This window comes from Vombatus ursinus, unplaced genomic scaffold (genome assembly GCF_900497805.2).
Source record: "Vombatus ursinus unplaced genomic scaffold, bare-nosed wombat genome assembly UNPS02005459.1, whole genome shotgun sequence".
Taxonomy (NCBI): Eukaryota; Metazoa; Chordata; class Mammalia; order Diprotodontia; family Vombatidae; genus Vombatus; species Vombatus ursinus.
This window is the reverse complement of record NW_020945237.1, coordinates 2,993,713-3,012,835: the sequence shown is the minus strand read 5'-3', so window position 1 is coordinate 3,012,835 and position 19,123 is coordinate 2,993,713. Positions and strand designations below refer to the sequence as shown.

The 19,123-nt window shown below is 36.3% G+C and overlaps 1 protein-coding gene across 4 annotated transcripts in view; it reads left to right on the top strand.

Moving 5' to 3' along the window:
• Nucleotides 1-19,123, top strand: part of CDK14 (cyclin dependent kinase 14) — a 664,870-nt gene that overhangs the window by 389,699 nt on the left and 256,048 nt on the right. The window lies entirely within an intron of this gene.

The following is a 19,123-nucleotide window of genomic DNA, read 5'->3' as shown; positions in this document are numbered from 1 at the left end:
TCTCTTCTCTTCTCTTCTCTTCTCTTCTCTTCTCTTCTCTTCTCTTCCCTCTTCTCCCCTTTCTTCGCCTACCCTTTCCTTCCCTTCTGTCCTCTCCTCTCCTTTTCTTTCCTTGAGTTAGGGATACTCCCTAATCATCTCCTGTTTTGCAGATGATGTATAGTAATGATACTTGATGAGCAGGGGCTGGGACATTTTTCTAACCATCAACACAATGGTTTTCTTTTCCCAGAGAATCTTATTTTACTGTTCTATTTGTATCAGGGAAATGTGTCTCCTCCCCTCCCCCCCAACCCGAATGTAATAAAAGCTAAAAAAGAGAAGGGATCGTATTCTACGTTCCATATGGTGCTCAGATAATACTTCTGTGGCCCTGGAAAGTTTTTCTTTCCCAACTGTTAAATATAAAATTTGAGATTCAGCAATCTCTTCAAAACCATTGACATCAATCCATCAATCATTTGAAACAAATTGAACAGCAAAAAAAGGAAAGAAAATTAACCAACACTTACATTAAGATGGTTTAATCTAGCTTAGGTTACATTTTATGTGATATTCCATTAAGTATCTGACCTATGACACCAACAGGAAGAAAAGATTCATGTTTTTTAAAAAATGCTTAAGAATCAAATATTTCATGCTTTGAATCAAAAGTTTTGCCCTGATAATGACTTTGTTTTTAGGGACCAAGGAGTCTTAAGGTTGTTATTAGAAGCATTTTCATAGAACAGTGCTATCCAAAGCCACATTTGTTTTCTTGTTCAGAGCAAAAATTGATTCACACAGCACCTGGGGATTATTTAATGAGAATTCTCTCCCATGAATTTTAATATTTTAGGGGCTGCAGATGTGTCAATAACAAGGCTTAACAAATGGGATAAGGGGAAGGATGTGATGATTTTTTATTTCTATTTCTGGTTATCTTATTTTTTCAGTCTTTCCAAAGTGAAATTATGCCTTATCCATTATTATTTGCCATTTTTAATTTAATTTCCTGTTAGTACAATTTCTGTAGATACCTGCTACATCTCCAAGGTGTGGAGTATTCTGAAGTGATAGATGCATGGGATGCAGTTGACAGTATTTTTTCTTCATAAAGCTGAGATCTGTTTGACCAAGATAAAGTCAGGTTTCCTTTCTGATATTCTTGATTATCACACCATAAGATCATTGATCTAGAGCGAAAGGGTTTGTCAGCAGCCATCTAATCTAAATCACTCATTTGGCAGATGAGGAAACTGAGGCCCAGGGATTTTAAGTGACTCACCCAAGGTCACAGAACTAGTAAGTGCCTGAGTCCAGCTTTGATCTGTGGCTGTCCAGTGTACTTTTTACTACCCAATCTCCCAAAACTTTGGGGTATAAAGACAATCATTGTCTTTGCATGATAATACATTCTATGTCATCTCTTTTGTTGTTATTCAGTAGCTTTCAGTCATATCTGACTCTTTGTGACCCCTTTTGAGGTTTTGTTTTTTGTTTTTTGGCAAAGATACTGGAATGGTTTGCCATGTCCTTCTCCAGCTCATTTTACAGATATGGAAACCTAGACAAACAGGGTTAGGTGACTTGCCCAGGATCACACAGCTAGTAAGTGTCTGAGGCCAGATTTGAAGATGAGTCTTCCTGATTCAGAGCCCAGTGCACCACCTAGCTGCCCTTGTCTTCTCTAAAAGCTGCTTATTACGATCTGCAGAAAGACTGTTCATGGGATAAAAGATACAGGAGTTTCCCATAAGTTAAGAGACATGATTCCTAAAGGTGAAAGATGAAATAGAGCTAATTGGGGAACATGATATTAGGACTGAGCGTTTGGTATATGTCTCAGAAGGAGGAGAACCTCGTATGTGTTTGTCCCTCTGCTTCCACCTCTCAGTGATTCACTGCTGCTGCCCTTGAACATGTGGTCATTAGGGTGACTGTTATTGATCCAGCACCATATGGTGGTGGTGCACTTTAATTCCCCCCGACTGTGCCTAACCTTCTTTGACTTGAGCACATACTTTTACTTTATTGTTCAAATTCCCATCTGGATGGTGCTTGGATGGTGTTTGCATTCTTGCTGTTTTCCCTTGATAGATGTGGTGAGCTTTGATGTTAGGAGTTCTTTGACCTTGGGCTGAATTCATTGATGATAGATACTAGTGAAATTTCTCCAGCTTCATTCTGCCTTCTGTATTTCTGCCTCTTGGCCTAACCTCTTCTCATCTCTGTCTGATGTTTCCTTTCTCCTTCATAGATCCCTTCATTTTTTTGTGCTTTAGTGCTGTTGCAGTTCACATTCAAAAGCACTAGCAATAATGATTCCCATTATTTGGGGGCTGATAAAATCAATCCCTTTCTCCCATCTACTATTTGCCTTTTGGGCTGTTTATACCTTGGCTACTACTGGACATGAACAGGAGACAGACAATAATTTAAACAAAAGATCTGGCTGAGTTAAAGGCTCATCTAGAGCCTTCTCTCTCCCTCTCTTCCTCTCCCTCCCTACCCCCCCCCCCCCACATTCTCACACACAGACACACACACACACATGAGCCAGGCTTCTGTACATTCCTTTCCCAAGTGATGATGTTTTCCTCTGTGTCCCATCAGTATGAAAATTCTAGGTTCCACCAGAGAGGTCAGTTAAGGACTTTGGTTATAGAATATAATTTTGAAAGTGATGATGGCTTGAAGCTGGTCATATTTCAGTAAGTGGAGGATCATTTGAATATTAAACTTGTATTTGTGAAACTGATGGATATATAAGTGATGAGGTTTCTCCAAAACCTACGAATTGCCTTCTTTCAATTGTAAATTTATTACATAGATTTGTGATATGCCTACTTGAGATGCATAGGGCTTGGTTTCCAGTTTTGTCCCAGTTTCTCTTTTTCCTCCAAGGAGAGGATGGCTTGGATTCCCTTTGCCAATTTACTTTGAGTGGAGACATAATGGCACCATCACAATAAGACTCTTATTTAAATGGAAGGGCGGAAAAAAATCTGAAAGAAAATCATAGAACCCACATGCCCTTTTGTCTACTTGCCAAGATTATTCTTTGCCAGAAAATAATAACAAATGTGTTATATTTGAGCAGCTGCTCATATTTATTAGCTGTTCACATCCAAACCCTAAAATCGTGAGTTATGTCCTTGTTATGCCCGTCATTCTTTGTACTGTTATCTCCTGAATCCTTTTCATTTTTGGTACTGCATTTTCCTAACCATTTTTTTTCTTACAAAGCTATTTCATTATTATCCTGCATCCAGATAAAATATATGTACTTTTCCATTTAGAACAAAGATTGCAGGGGCATTGACTTTAACATAATCAATGACATAAATGCTGGGCTCTCAAAGACCTGAAAATGGGGCTGTAATTGAGCTTCAGCCCAGCTGCACCAAAGAGCAATGCAAATATTAACCCATGGACAGTGGTGGGGAAGCAGGTGGCTGTGGTTTCGGGCTGTTTTTACACTTCATTTGCCTTTGTAGGCCTTTATGCTAGTAAGTAAAAATTAATGATCCCCATACAGTGGGATATTCTCCCAGTTTTTGTTTAAATAGCCACAGGCAATAAAAATATTAATGAATGTACACATATTAAGATTGGCAGCAAGTGATAGAAGTAGATGGGGCAGGGTGTATTGTGACTTACTGGTTTAAGTTTATGATGCTTAGGGAGCAGAAGTCTGGCAGCCAATTCGGCCATTTGAGAATGCATCAAGAAGCTGGGATCATCTTTCATCCTTCCCCCCCTTTTTTTTCCTTGAAGGAGGATTTAAGTGATAAAGCTGGAGTTAAACATTACCTCTACTATAACTTGTCTTAATATTTGCATTTAATAGTTCTTTAAGGGTCAAGGCTGTGGAAAGCATCTTTAACCATCTTTACCGAAGGGGTGTATAATATTATAAAAACCATATTCAGTCATACCACGTCGGAAAGCAGTTCCCTGATTTACTTATCCCTTGTAGGGGGAGTCCAGCTTTAGTTGTTGAGGTCATTGCTTTAAGCATGCTTTTTATGTCTTTTTTGAGTCTCATAACGCATGCAGGACGGCATCTGTTTTCGACAGCACTATGCCACCAGGGATACATTTTTAATGTAGGCAACTGTAAGCCATATTTGACCAAGAAATACGTTTTTTGCTGTGATCACAGGGCCCTTTGGCATTCCAAAAAATACATTAAAGCCACCTTGTCTCATATATAGTATTCCTTAGCTGGGTATAGAGAGAAATCATATGTAAGTTTCTTTCTCTCATCTTTTTAAAGGCTAATTAACATATTAACTATGCTTGTCAAAGTGTGGGACAAATCACTTATAAATAAGCCTGTCAAATGTAATGAGATTGCATATTAAATCAGCATTTTCTCCATTACATCTCTGATTTAAGATTAAAATAATTTATTTAACATTGTAGCAGCTGGGTGGTTGGAGAAAAAAATTGGCATCCTGGTCTTAATTGGTTGAGAAAGGTGTCTGCATCAAGGTTTATGCCTTCCATGTCAGAAATCAAGGTGTGTATTCATGGGTGTTTTAGAATCTTTAGTGTCCCTGTTTTATCATAGAGGTTATGGTTTTTATAATTCTTGTTTAATCACCATACTTAAATGTCCAGATTTGTTAAAGGAAGCTGTCTTGTACCCAAGTATACCAAACTGTATCTTTAGAAAGGAACCAATGGGAAAAAAAGTCTTTCCCTCCATCCCTTTTATAACTTTAGAGTAACATATGTAAGCCTATATTTTCATTTAAGTCTTGAACAAGAAAATTAGGAAAAAACCAGTCTTTCTTCTGCTACGAAACAAATGCAGCAAATTTCCCAATCCATAAAACTGTTTCTGCTCTATGTCAAGTCATACCCCACCTGTGTAAATAAAAACCATCATACATCTTTCATTATACTGTAAAAAAGTCTATTACATGTCTACCCTTGTTCCCTGATAGCAATATTATAGTAGGGTCCTGAGACTCCTGGGAGAGTTGTTTTGAAATAAACTAAATCATAAATCATTGGATTCAGTAAATATCTCTTGAGACAAAATCTGAAGTAAGGTCTGTTTTCCCAACTGCCCAGTATTATTTACACCATCTCCTGAAAATAATGCAACAGCTCTAAAGAGATTTTTTAATAATAATAAACCTTTGATTTCTTTTGGCCAAGGCTACCCTTTAGTACTGTTAAAATTAGGATGTGAAAATGAGGAAGGTTTGATTTAGATGGTCACAAATTGCTTCACCTTTTTCATGGGCTTGCCCAAATGACACCCAGTCCAAGTGACTGCTTGGAGTAGCCACTTGGACTGCATTGGGTAAATAGTCAGCAAGCCAGAGATATTCAGAAGTGTCCATGTGAACAATAAAAGCTGTACTATTTGTGATAGTCAGTAAACATTTATTAAGCACCTGCCATGTGCCAGAAACTGTGCTAAGCACTGGATAGCCGTACTTTCATTGCCCAATTCTGCCTCCAAAGTCTTATGAAAGGCATTGATATCCCTAAAGGAGATACTTCAAAGTATTCCCTCTATTGACATGGATTATTCCAGTAAGTCTTTAATTTAGTAAATTGTCTTAGAGATTTGCTGTGGCTGGAAAGATCATTATTCTAAAGCTAACCTGGTAACAAGTCTAACAAAACTTAGCTTTACTACTCTATCAGTCATTTATTATATGTCTATTATATGCCAGGCACTGGGGATACAAAAAAAAAGAGGCAAAAAGACAGTCGTTGCCTAAGAGACAGCAAGTAAACAGATATGTACAAATATGTTATATAAGGAAAAATAGGAAATAACTAACAGAAGGAAGGCACTAAAATTCAGAGAGGAGTTTGGAAAGGTTTCCTGTAAAAGACAGAATTTTAGTTGGGACTAGAGGGAAGAAAGGGCAACCAGTAGGCAGAAATGAGGACGGAGAGCATGACAAGTATGGGGACAACCAAAGAACAGGCCTGGATACTAGAGATAGAGTGTCTTATTCCTATTGGAACAGCAAGGAGGAACGAGTCACTGGACTGAAGAATGTGTGGCAGGGAGGAAGGTGTAGAAGACTGGGAAGGTAGAAGAGGAAGGGGGCTGGGTTATTAAGAGCTTTAAACACCAAACAAAGGATTTTGTATCTGATCCAGGAGATGATAGAGAATCACTGGAGTTTATCAAGTATAAAGGGATGGCATAGTCAGACCTGCAGACATTCAGTCCTTTTCTGTTTCTGTATTGTAACTTTTTTAGTTTTTTAGGACCATCAGTATTTTTACTTTGCGGGCAAAGCCATCAGAAACCCAGGGCCACCTCCATACCATACTGAAACATCAGAGGGAGTGATCTGAAAGGAATATGTGGATCTTCGAAAGTATCTACCCAGGGGAATGAGTCTACACACGTGAAGCTTTCTTCAAGAAAAACTAATTTCTCCCTTTCAAATAAAGAGCAAGCTCTGTATCTGGGAAGTCCTAGTTACGGATTTTTAATGCATTAAACAATAACAACTGAAGTAGGGTTATATAATGAATTCCAATTTCAAGCTGTTGGTAAGTCAGCAGTAAGGAAGAGAACTTTTCTGATGAAATGCAACCCCTTTGTAAGTGTCCACATGTTACTGTTTCATATGAGATTTCAGAATGAAAAATGTTTGGCATCAGTCATTTGTAATCGACAGAAATATCTTTTTTTTTCTTAAAATGATAAAATTGTGATCCCAACTTCCATGTGGAAATCTATCACTGTCAGTGAAACATTTACCTGTCCTTCAACTTTTTCAAATATCTCAACATAAAATAACTAAGCACTGTGAACTTGGTTATAACCTCTCTGATCTTCAGAGTCCTGTCTGCAGATGAGAACAATAATGATACCCACTTTTATTATTTCATGAGTTTGGTGTTTGCAACAAATAACATAATGAACATGAAAAGTACTTTGGAAAGTATATAGTATCATATAAATATAACCTCATCACGTTAATCAATCATCTTCCATATTTTTGTTGCAGTATTATGAAAGAAATAAATGCAAACCACTATCTGTTCTTTATGGGAATTAACAATCTCAGCTGCCCCTTGATATTGTAAGCGCTGTTGTAGAAAGGGAGAATGTGGCCCTGGATTTGCTTGTCTTATTTCTCAAAATGAATTTTGCACTTGTAAGGTCTTCATGGCAAAGGACTATGTATTTTCTACATGATACATTACCTACAGGGCCTAGCATGATACTCATTTAATTTTTTATTGATCATTTTATATCACCTTCAATTTTTAAAAAAATGTATTCACACGTGTGTGTGTGTATGTGAGAGACAGAGAGAGAGTGAGAGTATTTTCCCTCTCTCCTCTGTCCAAGGTGCCGTAGATTGTAACAAAAAAAATTTAAATTGGGGAGAAAAAGGCACTACAGTCAAATTAATCAGTATGTCTGCCCAATTCACCAATATTCCGCAGCCATAGCCTCCTACCTCTGGAAGGAAGAGAGGAGGTAAATTTTATATCTCATCTCTGGTGCTAAACTTTATCATTCTAACTACTATTTGAGTTTATAGTTTAACATTATAATTAGGTTCAGTTTTGAAGTTTTGTGGTTATTTCCATTTCCATTGTTGTAGTCAGTATGTATGTTGTTTTCCTGATTCTGCTTACTCTACTCAGCATCAACTTATGTAAGTCTTCCCATTCTTCTGTGAATTTTTCATACTTGTTTCTTACAGAGTAGTAATATTCCATTTATTTCATATGGCTCAATTTGTTTAGCCATTTACTTAATCAGAGCCCTTTGCTTTATTTACATTTCTGTGTTTTTCACAAAAAAGTGTGATGTTCTCAATATTTGGGTGTATGTGGAAGCTTTCTGTCATTAACATACTTGAGGTATATGCATAGCAGTAGTAGTGAGTCTTGATGTTAGGTTTTCTGTTTTTATTTTTAGAATAATTCTGAATTGCTTTCCAGAAGAATTGGACCATACAGTAATTATTAAATAAATACCCATGTGTGAAGTATTAATTGTTTGTTGATTAATAATATAAAATAAATTGCAGATTATATAGATTAAGGACCATTGTTCAAGCTGCTAAGTTACTGGATTTTCCTTAGCTCTTTCATATTTTGAATTGCATTGTTATTGGAAATATAGATGGTATGGTCTAAAGGGAAGAATCCTAATGTAGTTTTCTTTTGTTTGTTTGTTTTTAGTGAGGCAATTGGGGTTAAGTGACTTGCCCAGAGTCACACAGCTAGGAAGTGTTATGTGTCTGAGGTCAGATTTGAACTCAGGTTCTCCTGACTCCAGGGCCGGTGCTCGATAGAGCTAGGTGGCACTGCGCCACCTAGCTGCCCCTCCTAATGTAGTCTTGTCCCTTTCCACTTATTAATCCACATCTCAAAAGCTCACTTTTAAAATCTGTAAAATAGCAAAAATAATACCTGCCAGAGGGCAGATGTAAAGATAAAATAAGATAAAGCACATGAAGTTGTAAATTACCACAATATCAAATCTGACCAAAGATATTTTTTTCTTTTGAGAAGATACTAACCAAGAACAATTATGAACATAATTAGTGTTATCCTCATTCTCATTTAGTTAATAGCATTGACTGAGGTTGGGTGACTCAGTTCACCTCCTATATTCTTAAGAGTCGTGGAGGCAGAATTTTGTTCTGGTGGTTTTTATTTCTTTATCTCGGTCCATAGGAACATCAGAAAGTATGCCCAGGATGTCAGCTTTTGGTACTAGGGTAGACCATTTTGTTTCCGTTTCCAAGCTTAGCGTATTTGTCCTTTAACTTTTACTCCTTTCACCATAAGTTTTGTTTTGGAGGAACTGAAGATAACCATAGTCAGATAAAAATGAATCTAAAATCTCCGAATGAATAAATCATAGATACATATATTTGTATATATGTTCATATATATGTATGTGAACACAAATAGGTCATGAGATCTGTATACTGCAGTTGGTCAGTAATTTATTAACCACCTACTATGTGCCAGGTACTACTTTAAGTGCTGAGAATACAAAGAAAAACAAAATGCAGTCTCACTGAGCTCATAGTCTAACAGGGGAGACAAGATGCAAACAACTATGTACAAGGAAGTTATATGCAGGATAAATACACAGAAAATAATCAGCAGAGGGAAGGCACTAGAATTAAGGGAAATTGGGAAAGGTTTCCAACAAATGGTAGGATTTTTATCCAGGACTTGAACAGAGCCAGGAAAGCCTGGAAGGAGAGCATTTTGGGCATGGGGGACAGCCAGTGAAAATGCCCAGAACTGGCAAATGGAGTGCTTTATTCAAGGAGCAGCCGGGACAGTGCCATTGGATCTCAGAGTACATCGGAAGTATAAAGTATAAAAGACTTTAAAAGGGGGGGTGCAGTTTATGAGGGCTTTCTTGGTATATCACTTTTTGTATCATTATATTTTATGCTCAGAAGATTTTTATCTAGAAAATTTTTTTCAAGGTCTGATCAACACTATGAAGGGGATATGCAATCATTTTTTTCTAAAGGTGGAAAAACTGAGACATCCAAATGTTGATGATTTTCCTTGTACTCAGCATTTGTTGCATTTGGTTGCATCAGGTTATCATCTCAGACCTCTTTCCACTAGACTATATTAATTTCCAGAAAATTCAAGTAATACTCCATTTTAGATCAACTACTTAATGAAAGTACTGACTTTGCAAGGAATTGTCCTAGGTCCTAAATATACAAAGATGGAATGAAATAGTCCTTGCCTTTTTTGAGTTTACATTCTACTGGTAAATAGAATTTTTAAACACACATGATTGAGGAGATAGGAAAGAGATGTAACAACTCAGAGGATCAGGGAAGACTTATTAGGAAACTCTAGCTGAGTTGTCCAACTCGCCTCTCTTCTCCCCTCCTCTCCTCCCCCCCCCCTTCTCCTTTCCTTTTCCTTGCCTCAGGGTATTCTGCCCAAAGGAAGGTAAATTTTGATGGCAGAAAGCTGCCTAGTTAACTTGGGGTTTACTGGCTAGATTTCTTTCCCAAAGACTAAGCCTTAAACTCAATTCGCTCTGGATCTCATGGATTGGACAACAGTAGGTCCCTGCCCAAGCACCACTTAATGGGCCCTCCTGGCTCAGCGTGAATGTAAATAGTAACTGTTGCTTTTTTGGCCAGCCACCCTGAGGGTCTTCCCCTCCCAATTTCATGTTTTTTCTTTTTGATTAAAGGGGCCATCCCTTGATTCGCTTCTTAAAGAGGGCCATTCACTGAATTGGCATTGCTTCACTCTAAGTGAAAATCTGAAAAGACCTCAGCTTAACAGGGCCAACGTCTCCCATTGCATCCTGGACTATCTCCAGTCATCCTGATGAATATCTGGCCACTGGACTCAGATGGCTCTGGAGGAGAAAGTGAGCCTGGTGACCTTGCACAGCCCTCCCTCACTCAAATCAAAGTCAATTGCAAGTCATGTCATCTTCTCCCTGATGTCCCTTAGAGAATGAAGGAAAAACTACAATTAGGAGACTTACATAATAGTTTTGGTGAGATGATGAAGGCTCAAATTATTGTGGTGGCCATGTGAGCGGAGAAGGTAATTGATAAAGGATGTTTTAGAAATGGAATTGACAGAGGTTGCCCACTTTCACCAGACTTCTTGTGTGACCGACCTTAGAATAAACGTTGTTTAACAACAACAACAAAAAAATCGAATTGACAAGACTGTTCAACTAATTGGATAGAGGAGGTGTTGAGAGACAAGGAAAAGTCAAGGATGACTTTAAAGCCAAAATTGGGTGCTAGTACCCTCCACAGAAATAGGGAGGTATTAATTGATAAGGGAATGGATTTGGGCAAGGAAGGAGGATAATGAGCTCATTTTCAACATGTAAGGTTTCAGGTGCCTACAGGAAATCCAGGTGGTGATGTTGAACATATGTTTTGTGATGGTGGAATGGAACTCAGGAAAGAGATAGTTACATACTGGTATCAACACAGAGATAACAATTGAAGCCAGGGTGTCTGATGAGATAACCAAGAGAGAAGGTACTGTAAGAAAAGAAAGGAGGGACTGACATAGACCATTAGTTGAAACCCTTTATTAGTGGATGAGACATGGTTGAAGAAACAGTTAAAGTGACTGAGAAGGGGGAGGTAGGAGAACTAGGAGAATCAATTCCATTTATACAAGCCCTTGAGGTTATTTTTCAGAAAGCTCACAAACTTCAGGGGAAATTTTTTGTAAGTGGTCTTGTATTAAAAAATTCATCTGATGAGACTTTTCCCCTTTATTGTCCCATTTAATATGATAGCTAATGATGTTTTCCTAAGATACAGTATGGTAACGTTTTATTACACCTGCATTTTTCTTGAATCATCATCATTTAATGTTCTATTCACGTTAAAAAATTAATAAACTCACAGCTAGTCTGATATTCCCATTCATGCTCTGTAGATGTTCATTGTGGTTTGACAAGTCTTTCCCCTTGCAGGTCACTTCTTCTAGGCTCTTCACTGTTCTGTTTGTTTCAGGATTCCAAATTTTTTTTCTCTACCACTGAAACTGTAGCATCTATGGCTATCAGCAAATATTACAGTTTTCTGTAATGTTTTACTTTTCCTTTACTCAAACTGTACCTTTCTGAGTAATGACCTCTGTTTGATCTGCATTCCTGGTAATGTTTGTCACACACATACAACAATAAATGGCAGCTTGGTGGCAAAATGAATAAAATGGTGGACCTGGAGTCAGGAAGACCTGAGTTCAGATCCTTCCTAGCTGTGTGATCCTGGGCAGTTCACTTAAGCTCTCTCATTCTCAATTTCTTCATCTGTATCATGGGAATAATAATAGCACCTGCCTCAAAGAGTTAAGTGTTGTGAGGATAATATGATGTAGCATATGTAAAGTGCTTTATAAACCTTAAAGCTTAATGTAAAAACTATTATTAACTTTGTTATCATCACCATCATCGTCAATATATGTATATCTATATGAGCAGATACAATATGTACACACACACATATATATGTATGTATATACACTACATTTTGATATATGTAAATATATATTTATTCTTGGGATAGCTTGCAATCTGCACTGCTGAAGAACAGTGAAATTAATAAGATTATAGATACATTTGAGTATTGATAATAATATTAATAACTATTATGATGATGATGATGGCATGTATATAGACCTCTGTTCAGTGAGCTGCCTATGATGAACTTAGGACAGAACATTGACCACAGTAGAATGAGTGTGAATGAGGTGCAATTTGCATTGTTGGAGGGAATATTCAGATCTATTGTATCACAAACCCTTTTGTGTATTTGAGTATGTATCTATTAGCATTCAGACATAAGCATTAAAGTCTCTTCTAACACTAGTATTTCTCAGATACTTTGAAATGGCTTATTCTTCACCATGATTACAAAAGTGAAAACTGACAAAGAGAGACTAAATAAAATGGCCAATGTCTGCCTAATCAATGATGGAGCCAGAGTTAGAGCCTGAGACTAAAGTCCACTGAGCTGTGTTGCTTTTCTCTGTAACACACACACACACACACACACACACACGCCCCTTTTTTCTTTGTTGTCTAATATAAAATTTTAGGTTGCATTTTTTTTGCAGACCTGCTAAAAGTCCAATCTATTGGTATTTCACGTCTTTCTCCTCCAAAAAAGCAGCCAAGTCCTCTTCTGCACAAAATTCAGTTGTTTTCTTTTCTAGCTGAGTAAATGGCTTCGGTCCAAAATCTCTTTTTTCTTTTCTCAAGAGCTAAATTCTCTGTATGAGAATTTGACTAAGATATATTGTGCCTATCTGTGCCTAATGAAGCACTAACCAAAGTAAATGATGAGTGACAGTTTAATCAATCCAATTCTGTCAGTAGCCACCAAGGGCATGGGGAATATAATTTTTTAATCTCTTACTTTTCAAATACGCTGAATACCTACATGGGAAAAAAATCACTACTGTCTGGTTACTGAATTTTTCTTACTAGTTATATTATAATTATTTTTGTTCTCTTGGAACCAGGCTTCAGAGGGAAATAGCATAGCTTTTTGGCCAGGTTTACAAATATAAACACTTCTTTTGGTGAAATCATACCAGTTTATGCTTTGCTTTGTGGACCAAAAACCATTTATTTTTGTGAGTAGTCATGCGTTTCAATGAGTCTTAGCTAAATGCAATTATCAAATGGGATGGCTCTTACTGAACTTTACCAAGTAATATGGCATCCTGTATGTTCAATTAAGGGTTTACTTGACACTGAAAAGAAAATTATGTCACTCCTCTGAAGGTTTTTTTTTTTTGTTAGGATGTATCATATATGTATGTATATGGAAAGCTTTCTGTTTACTGAAGAAAACAAGAACATTGAACTAAATGGAATAATAAGAGTTTTTAGAAGCAGAATGGCTGAATCCTTTAGAAAGTCTTTGCACATGAAGGATATGCACACTTTGAAAATATTGTTGGTACTGGGAACAATATGAAAGCGGGAAAACAGAGAAACTCATAGTTATTTTCATCAGACTATTGATTTTAGAACTGGAAAAGGGCATTGCATCCTCCCACCCCCACTCCCCTGTTTTACAGGTGATGAAATTGAGATTTGGAGACAGAAAGTCAATGGTCTTTCAGAGGCACACAACGAATAAATATCTTGAGGCACAATTTGAATTCAGGTCTTCCTGACTCCTAAATCCAGCACTTTACTTTCTATGCCACTTACCAGACTTGCTTGTACCTGGACAGGATTTTGTTATTCTGCTTAGCTCAAGTTAGAAGCTACCTGAGATTTGGTTACCTTTTAATGCTTTTGTAAAATGTGTTGCCAAAGTGTTTGGAGCGTGCCTGACAATTTGCACAAGCAAGTATACTGAAGAGCATCAAATATTGGACATAAGAGTCAGGGGATCCCATTTCAGATTCTTATTCTGTCATTTCTACCTGTGTGATCTCGTGCAAGTCAGTTTACCTCTCTTGACTTTTGTTTCCTGTTTGAAAGAAATGGAATAAATGACTTCTAAAGGCTCTTCTAGTGCTGTATTTCATTCTATGATGTCCATCTTTGATTGGCAGATTTCTCTGTGTTGTGCATAACCAATGAAGTAAACACAGAGATGTATAAAACTTCAGAGCTCTGATGAACCTTAGAAGTAATTTTGTCAAGGCCCATGAAAAAAATACGCCAAATCATTAAATAGAGAAATGTGATGTTGTTGTTCAGTTGTATCCAACTCTCCATGATCCCATTTGGGGTTTTTCTTAGCAAATACTGTAGTGATTTGCCATTTCCTTCTCCAGCTAAATAGAGAAATGTGCATTAAAACAATTTTTTAATAGATAAACTATTGGTAATTTTGATTGGAAAGAAGAAAACCAAATTATGAGTATCAAAAATGAAAGGGGTGAATTCACCACCAATGAAGAGGAAGTTAAAGCAATCATTAGATGCAGTTTCTTAAAAAAAAAAAGAAGCAATTTTGCCCAATTATATGCCAATAAATTTGACAGTCTAACCGAAATAGATACAAATATAAAAATATAAATTGCCCAGATTGTCAGAAGAGGAAATAGAATACTTAAATAACTGCATCTTAGAAAAATAAATTGAACAAGCCATCAGTGGACTCCCTAAGAAAAATAGACAGGGCCAGATGAATTCACTTCAACCAGAGATTTAAAGAACAATTAATACCAATACTATGTAAATTCTTTGGAAAAATAGTCAAAGTCCTACCAAACTCCTTTTATGACACAAATATGGTGCTGATACCTATACCAGAAGGAGCAAAAACAGAGAAAGAAAAGTATAGAGCAGTTTCTCTAATGAATATTGATACAAAAAAATTTAAATAAAATACTAGCAAGGAGATTACAACAATGCATCGCATCACAAGGATCATACGCTATGACCAGATGGGATTTATACCAGAAGTGCAGGGCTGATTCGATATTAGGAAAACTATCAGTATAGTTGACCTTATGAATAACAAAACCAATAGAAATCATATGAATATCTCAGTAGATGCAGAAAAAGCCTTTAACAAAATACAACACCCATTCCTATTGAAAAACATTAAAGAAATAGGAATAAATGGAGCTTTCCTTAAAATGGTAAGTATTATCTATCTAAAATCATCAGCAAGCATTATCTGTAATGGGGACAAGCTAAACCCTTCCCAGTAAGATTAGAGGTGAAGCAAGGATGCCCATTATTACCACTATTATACTAGAAATTCTAGCTATAGCAATGAGAGAAGAAAAAGAAATTGAAGGAATTGGGCTAGGCAGTGAGGAAACAAAACTATTACTCTTTGCAGATGATGTGATGGTATACTTAGAGAATCCTAGAGAATCAACTAAAAAAACTAGGTGAAATGATTAAGAACTTTAGCAAAGTTGCAGGATATAAAATCAATCCACATAAATAATTAGCATTTCTATATAATACCAAGAAAGTCCAGCAGCAAGTGATGGAAAGAGAAATTCCATATAAATAACTATAAACAATATAAGATACTTGAAAGTCTGTCTACCATGACAAACACAGGAACTGTATGAATACAACTATAAAACACTTTTCACACAAATAAAGTCAGATCTAAATAATTGGAAAAATATTAATTGGCTTGGGCTGAGCCAATATAATAAAAATGACAATTCTACTTAAATTAATCTACTTATTCAGTGTCATATCAGACTACCAAAATTCATTTTATAGAGCTAGGAAAAATAATAATTCATCTGGAAGAACAAAAAATCAAGAATATCAAGGGACTCAGTAAAAAAAAATGTGAAGAAAGTAGCCTAGCCATACCAGATCTCAAACTGTACTATTAAGCAGTAATCAGCAAAACAATCTAGTATTGGATCAGTGGAATAGATTAGACACACAATACATTGTAACAAATGACTACAGTAATTTAGTGTTTTATAAACCAAAGAGCCAAGCTTTTAGGACAAGAACTACTGGGAAAACTGGAAAGCAATATGGCACAAATGAGGTATAGACCAGTATCTCACACTGTATACCAAGGTAAAGTCAAAATGGGGACATGATTTAGGCATAAAGGGTGGTACCATAAGCAAAGCAGGGGAACATGGAATAGTTTACCTGTCAGATTTATGGATAAAGGAAGATTTTAGCATCAAACAGGAGATAGAGAGCATTATGAAATATTAAATGGATAATTTTAATTACATTAAACTAAAAAGGTTTTGTACAAACAAAACCATTGCAACCAAAATTAAAATGGAAGCAGGAATTTTCTCTGATAAAGGCTTCCTTTCTCAAATATATAGAGAATGGAGTCAATTGATAAATGGTCAAAGGCTATGAACAGTTTTCTGAAGAACTGAAAGCTATCTATAGTCATATAAAATATGTTCTAAATCATTATGTATTAGAGAAATGCAAATTAGATTGGCTAATATAACAGAAGGAAAATGATAAATGTTGGAGAGGATATGGGAAAATTGGGACACTGTTGCATTGTTGGTAGAGTTGTGAACTAGTCCAAACACTGGAGAGCAATTTGGAACTTTGCCCAAAAGGGCTATAAAACTGTGCATACCCTTTGGTCCAGCAATGCCACTACTTGGTTTGTATCCCAAAGAAATTTTAAAAAGGTAGAGGGGGGAGAGAACCTATTTGTGCAAGAGTAATTATAGCAGTTCTTTCTGTGGTGGCAAAGAATTGAAATTGAGGAGATGCCCATCAATTGGGAAATGGCTGAATAAGTTGTGGTATATGATTGTAATGGAATACTATTGTTCTATAAGAAATGCTGAAAGAGATTTCAGAAAAACCTGTAAAGACTTATATGAACTGATTCAGAGGGAAGTGAACCAAACCAGGAAAGCATTGTACACAGTAATGTTGTATGATGAACAATTGTAAGTGACTTAGCTATTCTCAGCAATACAGTGATCCAAGGCAACCCCATAGGATTCGTGATGAAAAATGCTAGAGAAAGAACTGATGGCATCTAAAAACAGACCTATGCATACTCTCTCTTCCCCTCCCTTCCTTTTTTCTTTCTTCCTTTCTCTCTATTTCTTTTTTGACTCCACCCCTACACAGAATGGCTAATATGGAAATATGTTTTACATGATTGCATATATATATATATATATGTATATATATAAACCTATATTAGATTTGCTTACTGTCTTAGGGAAGAGGAAAAGAGGGAAAGAGGGATAGAACTAGTAACTCAAAACTTAAAAAAACTTTTAGTTGTTTTAACATGTAATTGAGGAAAAATAAAATATTATTTAAAAAAGTCTGAAATGCCATCTTTTACCCAAGAGATTGGCAAAAATCACAATAGTGGAGAGAATAGAGGAAAAACAAAGGAACATTGGGTGGAGCTGTGGACAGCAATTCTACAAAAACTATTTGGAATGACACGTTAAAAGTTATCCCTAAAGAGATCAAAGAAAGAAAAAAGGAGCTATTTGTGCAAAATAGAGTACAACTGTACAAAATCAAAGAACTAGAAACTAAGGAGTATATACATCAGTTAGAGAGTGACTTAACAGGTTATGATAAATGAATATAATAATAGAATCTTATTGAGTTACATGAAAGGGAGAGTTTCAGAGAAACCTGTGAAGACAAATTGACTGATATAGAGTGAAGTGAACAGGACTTGGAACATGACCACCATATTGTAAATTTAAAAAGCTAAGAAAGATTGGAAGACAATGATGAATTTGGTGAACAGCCATAATTCAGAAGGCCTGTGTTAGAACATGTTGCCCATGTCCTGACAATGAGGTGATGACCTCAGCTTGAAGAACAAGTCATAAATTTTCAGACCATGGCCAAAGTAGGGATTTTTTTTTTTGGCATATGTATTTTTGATTTAGTGGTTTTGATTTTCTTTCTTTGTTTATAAATTTGGCATGGAAAAGGCAAAGTTTTGGGAGAGGAAGAGGGAGTTTGGAAAGGGTGGCCAGAGGAAGAAGAAACATAAACAAAGAGGATCAATTAAGCATTTTTTTAATTCAGGAAAGAGAGCAGAAGGAAGGTTTGTTGGAGACCCAGATAGGCAGTTCTGCTTTGAAAATAACATATTGAATTTGTTGTTTACTTGAACAGAGGAGGGGCCAGCTCATTGTGTTACAGATTTATGACTGCATGTGCAAAACTCTTTTTTCTGTTCTGCTTGTATATGGGAATGCTCATCTGATTTGGTGATTGCTAAGGTTCAAACTTTAAAAAAAAAATTGAAAAGCAATAATTGATTCCAACTCCCTGACTTTCCAAATTAGGAAACTGAAGACCATCAAGGTAAAGGAACTTGTCTAAAATCACTGACCTTTTCTGTTTTCCCTCTCTCCCCCTAGCTTTTACATATGATTATAAGAAGCTAGGAAAACAAAGTGAAGATATGCAGGTAATGTCACCTCCTGTGGCCCCATTGACTTAGGAAGCTGTAGATTGTTAGCTGAAGACGTAAGGTGGGTTTTTGTTAGGTCTCATAATGATGGGAAGGGGATTTTTAGTTCTTAGTAGCTGTCCTAGCAAAGTGCCTACTTTAGTAGGTTTCGATAAGTTAGAAAGGCTTCAGGTATGCGTATGGTAATAAACAATGCCTCCTTTCAGAGGATCATATTAACTACTTTACTTGGTCACCAGCCAGCTTAACAGAAAGTTGGTTTTCTTTCCTCCCTTCTTTTTTTCCAACTTTCCTAAGTTTCTATGTGTTTGGTAATTTTGGGAGGTGACGGGGTCAGGACAAGGATTATTATGCAAGGGTCCATAAACTTTTTCTTTATTGATTACTTCATTTCAGTGTAACTGATTTCCTTTTTAAACTTATGTATTTTAATTTATACATTTAAAGACATTCAGAGAAGGGGTCCATAAGCTTCAGCACACTGCCAAATGGGTCCATTTGGATGTATTCATGAAGACCTATTTGAATATAGATTTAAGACTGAAAGAATAGAAGCTGAATGTGTTTCAATTTACCCAGTATAATAATATTCCATTATATTAATATACTATAATTTTTCAGCCATTATCCATTTGTGATACTCTCTCTTAGAGTCTCAAATTCTTTGCCACCACACAAAAAACACTATAAATATTTTTGTACACATAAAGCCTTTTCCTCTCTCTCTCTCTCTCTCTCTCTCT